Source organism: Leptonotus elevatus, chromosome 5 (assembly GCF_054856555.1).
Source record: "Leptonotus elevatus isolate MCC_2025b chromosome 5, RoL_Lele_1.0, whole genome shotgun sequence".
NCBI lineage: Eukaryota > Metazoa > Chordata > Actinopteri > Syngnathiformes > Syngnathidae > Leptonotus > Leptonotus elevatus.
Genome location: NC_141243.1, coordinates 26,286,460 through 26,292,459, shown reverse-complemented (window position 1 = coordinate 26,292,459; position 6,000 = coordinate 26,286,460).

Below are 6,000 nucleotides of genomic sequence, written 5' to 3'. Positions count from 1 at the left end.
CAACTTTGAATTTTATTTGAACACGCAGAAATCAGAGAAATGATTTCCAACAATTGGTGAACCCCGACGCTGAATGGTGTTAAGAGGATTTCGAGCTGCAGTGATTTACGAATGGATGGAACTTCTAGGCCTAGATAAATAAGTACGGTAAGTGGAGACTTTTATCCACGTAGGGAAGTTCTGTCTGTTTGGGATCGCTGCAACTGGTTTTCGTCTTCTAAATTGTATAAATTTTTTACATGAGGTCTGTGTGGACAAGTTGTGGTTTGATGTAGTTCTGTTGAGAGGGGGACGCGGAGTCCTTGAGTTGGGATTTTTCCTACGACATTGAACTATACACGTACGTGGGGTGGAGCATGTGGTGACGAACGTGCTGGCCCGGACCGGTTAATGCGCGCGGCTGCTGGGGACAGAGCCATGTTGACAGGTTGAAGTGGTAATATTTCATCTTTTCACTAATAAAGCCGATAGACTGTGACCGTTGGACGTAGAGAGTTGTCCTTGCATTAAAGATGAACGACGTCATGGTAGCGCGCCTGTCTTATGAAATATAAGACAGTTATTGAAGAAGGGGGTGCTAATCTTAGTGGGCATGACGCTTTTGTGTTAGCATCCATTTACACGTAATAAGTTATTAAAAAACCGCGCCCTGTTGAAATTGAACAGTTAGGGGAGTCAGGTCGATTACAACGGACATTGGGTTTTATGCCGTTATATTTGCGATCGCTAGATTACGTGATTTTGTTTTGTTTTGCGCTCCTGCATTTGCAGTTTGGTTGGTCAGGATTACCGTGTGTGGTTACTTTTTTCCTCTACGGTTTAATTCGATAGCACGTGACGAGTTACTTTAAACGAGCGCCTTGCATAAATTATGCAGTAAAAGAGAGACAGTTTTGGCACAGCGGAATTGGACGGAACTGTTGTCTGTTAGGAACGATAGGTCACGTGTTTCGTTGTGTGTGTATGTTCTGTGTTGTGATGTATGTTCTATGTGTGTTTTGTGAGCGTCTTTGTTGCTCTTGAAAAGTTGTTGAACGTTGTCGAATAAATTTACCCTGTTGAACTATCATAATATAAGTGAGACGTCACTGCATTAATAAATATTAATACTACTTAAGTAGAATATAAAACTGTCGTGGTGAACGAACTACAAATGTTGGCGTTGGGCAGTTCCGTGGACGTCGCTCGGGGGGCGCTGACTCATGCTGGTGATGAGACAGTGTCTGATTCTGAGGTTAACCCGTTTACAGACTCGCCGTACGAATCTGCGGTTCAGATGCTGCAGGATTTGCAGGCACCGATTTTGACGGCCGCGGCAGACGGTTGCGCAGCTGGCGTAACCGTCTCTGTGGAAAAATTGGAGCGGGACGAGTCTTTTGCACTCCCAGCGTCTACTGTTGTCTCGCCGCCTGTGGTTGTTTCTGGATGTGCTATGTATCAATTGAGATCAGCTATCAGCCAGGACCAGTGTTTCAATTGTGGACGTTTCGGCCACTGGGCGAACACCTGTCGACATCAACTACGTGGGAGAAGCAGGGGTGGCAGGCGTCTCCAGGGCAGACGCGGCTATTACCAGCCAAGGGGACGTGGTTCACGAAATGTTCCTCCACGCCAGACTTCATTCCAGCTGCAGTATCTGCAGGTGCATCAGAGGTTCCTGCTGCCACTTAGAGGACGGTTTCCGCAATAATGGACTCCAGTCAGGTAAAAAGACATTCGACAATTAATGATTTTGTGTCGGTGGGAAATGGTTCCGCAGACGAGGCGGCGGAACAGGCAGCGGGTTACGGCCCAACATTACAAATGAGCGAAGGTGAATTATGATAAGTAATAATCACAGAAACAATTAAGCTGTGGCAGGTGAAGGCCAGTGGGGAAGTGCAGAGGGTGTGCGTGGGTATTTTCGAAGGTTTGAGTAAGTGGGAGACTTGTTGAGTGATCGTGGGGGACCTAGCTTCTAAAAAAGGTGGGGGCTGCTCTGTTGGGGGTGTATTGGAAGTGTTTGGATATTGGGAGGTTTTGTTTGATTTTCTTCAATATTCTTAACTGTAAGTTGGTTTTGGGTAAGTTTAGACTGGTAAGATGATGGCAGATGGAATAAAGTAATGAAAAGGAATGTGGTAAAATGGGTTTTGCGATGTTGAGGAATGCTAAACGAAGAAAATTTCTCTCCTCTGAATGGAATAAGAGGGGGTGTGAGTGGGGGATTAGTCATGTGTCCTCGTATTGTGAGTTTTTCTCTTTCATAGGTAAGAGAAGGATGATAAAACATGAAATAAGTAACATTTTTTTAAGGCTGTTGCTAAGTTCTTGTAATAGAATATTAATTTAGTGTTTTTATTTTTTAGTGACTGCAATTGACAGTCTTTTATACTATATTATTTTTGATAAAGACGAGCCAGGTTAACTTTTTCTTTTTTGGGCAATTGCAACAAAAGGAATAATGATGAAATAATAGCATTTTGTATTGGGCTATGTTGAGTTAAAATATTTATCCCTATATCTGTACAGCTGTGGCTGGATTTAGGATAGTTGAATAAGAAGTTATAAATGTTTTTGTAGTCAACATAATGATTATGATGTTTAATATTTGTTTTTTTTTCTGAGTGTGTCATTTCAGAAACTGATGCTTAAGTTCCAAAGCGGATGGGGTTTGATGACTATCTGCAAACGGGATGCGCCCAGCTCTACTGATACGTTGTATTTGCAAGTATTTCTAGTGGCTGTTTTTGAGGGGCATTCTAAAAAGAATAAGTTTGAAATATTTGTGAACTATCTTGCTATAATCCCACATCCTCAATCTGGCATTTTTAATGCATTGTATCAACGAGTGTGCATTTTTTGGTCAGGTGAGCTCCCAGAAAAACTATGTGTCATCGGGTCCGCCATTGCAGACAGCAATTTCCAACGTTTGGATGTACGTGACAAAGAGTCAAAGAGCTTCGCGCCGCAGCCAAGTCTTTCTCCTCCTGTGCCTACAGACAGTCGTAATGCTCAAATTCCTCAATGCCCAGTGACTGTGTACACGCCTCATTCCAGTGACTTCTCCCCTATGGCTGTTTTGCATCCAGAGGAAATCTAAATGCCTGCTTTGAACATTGCTGCCACAGCAGCCGCCCTGCTGGCCAGGATTTAACATTGACAACAGCTGCCGTCCTGCCTTCTGCTGGGGGACTGGACTAAGAAAGTTGGTGGTCGGAATGGGATGTGATCCTTGTTCAGAGATATGCTACATAGTGATATGCAAGGCATTTTTAATGTGTTGGATGGGGAACTGTGATCTATAGCAAGGTATTTCAGGAAATTGAACACGACATATGTGAATTTGGAATGAGGGATTGGAAAAAACTTAATTTCAATCTCAGTTCCTCTATTTTATTGTTGAGAAGGGCCTACTAAATTTCTGCCTATTTTCTTGGGATAATCAGTTTCTGAATTGGTACAATGGGAATTTAGCTAATACGATACGATATACTTTTGTTTTCCCTGTGGGGAATTTTTTTCTGGGCTCCGTCCAGCTGCAGTTAAAGTTTATTACGAAGTGCAGCATTAAGTAGAAGACTTCCTAGAAGTCTTCACAAAAGTATATGTTATAAATATGTATTATCTAAGTATATGTTCTATATACGTAATATTGAAACATACATCTTATCATACTGAGATATTGTTATTCAACAAATGACTGCAAGTTTGCTGATTAATTTTCGATTATTTTTTTTTTTCTCTCACAGCACTGTGAATTATAGATCCCAGAGATATTTTTTGTGCTGTGTTTTTACGAGCCCCACTGTTCTGTAGAATAGGTGAGGTTGATTAGTAGTTTGAGAATCATTTTAGTTTGCTTAAATCTAGTAGTATTGTTTTTCATGTCTCCAAAGTTTTCACATACTAGTGTTTTAGTTTTTATCTGCTTGTGCTAATTTTTTGCAGTGTCCTGCGGCTATCTCGGTTGTCTCACAATCTGATTTTGAGAGTTGTGAATTTTACGACGTCTTTTGCGGGAGGCTGTAGTCTGGCAGTCCTTATTTATGAGCTAACGGGGTTTTTTGATGTGTCTTCCTTTGAAGTGCAATGCGTGTTTGTAAAGATCTGTAGATCTTTGCCAAAATGAGGGAGGTATGAACAAAAGGACAGTTCATGTTTAAGATATTAACCAATGTAGACGAATTAGAAAATTCAATACAAAATCAAAAGGTTGTGGGTTAGAAAATGAAAAACAAACTTAAAAACAAAATTACAAAGGTTGTGGGGTATCGCCTACACTCCATTTGACAGGGTGAGTTTGAATGGGATAATTCACAGTTTGAGTTTGGAGAAATCTACAGGGAACAAAACAAGAATGGAAGAAAAGGTAAGTCAGAAGCAAGCAAGGACAATAATGAAAATATCGCCAATGAAGGTAATTATATTATATTATATCTTTTATCTCAGAAAAATTTAATGTTTGGAGCCCAGTGTTTGCAAAAGAGTATATATGATATGAATATATGTGAGCTTTTTCCAGGATGTCACGATTCGGCCGGTCGTGAGATTCTGGGAAGAGAATGTATGATATGCTAGTAAAATGATTCCTTTCAGGATGGTGAAAGGCACAGTTATGCAAATTTTAGAACAGTAAATGTCGAGGTAAAAAAATTACCTACAATTATATAAAAGGTAATTGAAAAATAAATATTTATAAGCTCTGTCTGTGTATTAATGAATGAGCGAATGTCATTCAACTCAATCAAAGGCTGGGCTCTATTTCAATGTCACAAAAATAGATATTTTCCTGTTCCAACAGTGCAATACCTACGGATCTTAATCAAATAACATTTACTAATCCCAACTAACAAAAACTATCAGGGTTTTTCCTCCAAATAAAATTTATGTGAGTCTATGAGAAACTAAAAATGAAAAGTTTCTGCACTCAGGAGAACGGCCCCAGGGGGTCGGAGAGGAAATCTTGTGCAGTTCGCTGCACAGAAAGAAGGATGGAGACGACATTCCACATCTGGTCTACAAGGCTGCCGGAGACGTGCCAGGCTCAGTTATCTTATCAACTGATGATCATCAATCTCATCACCTCCAACTGGGAAAACAACGTCAGCTGATGTCCCGATGTCCAATTCCGGAGCTGCCGTTTGAGGACATCATTTGACCTTATTGGACGGAGGTCAAAATCAAGTGCCTTTTCTTGGGCAATCATTCCACGAAGAGTCACATTTTCGGGCAGAATAATCCCGGTGACAAATCGAAGAATTTGGGTAGTCTACCCCAAATTCTTAAAGAAGAGACGAACTATTGCGACACTCTTTTCATTCAACAAAGAACTTCATCACGAGATGGCTTCAAAGCTGAAAAACATATCCTTCTGCTGTATTGCGACCTTTCTACTCATATTGACTTGGGATTCCTGTCAGTCCCTTGACTCAACTTTGAATGTAACTACAACGTATCGGGTTAAGCGAAATATTAATTCTCCATATTATCCCTGGGTCATATTCTGGGCTTATGATAATTCAATGGTTGTGACAGTTGCTCCAAATACAAACACTTCTGTTAAAGTGAGGGAGACAGACTGAGGGGGGAGATTGGATAAAATACTGGTGGTATTTGACAGGACATGTAAAACGAGATTGGAATGCTCTAATAACAACACAGGAAGGACGATACTGGCGTCCGGGATCTAGTGAAGAAGCAATCTTCTTTAGCAAAAGAATAACATTGCGTAAAATAGGGGGTCGACTCGATATGACTTTTGTTCTTCCTGAAGGAAATTTTCGGTCGCCTAATACAACAAATAACGCCTCCTGTTTTGGATTTCTGTTGTGGGCCTGGTTCTCCGGAAATGACCCATATTTTCCCATTTTAGTATGCGTGAATAAGACAATGAGTAAGTTAGAACAGCCAAAAATGACTAAATACACAATGGAGAGCGGGGTGGAGGCGTTCAGCGTACCAACTGATGTGACAGTTGAGAGGTTCCGTGTTACAACTGGATTTTCAGGGGGTAGTAAT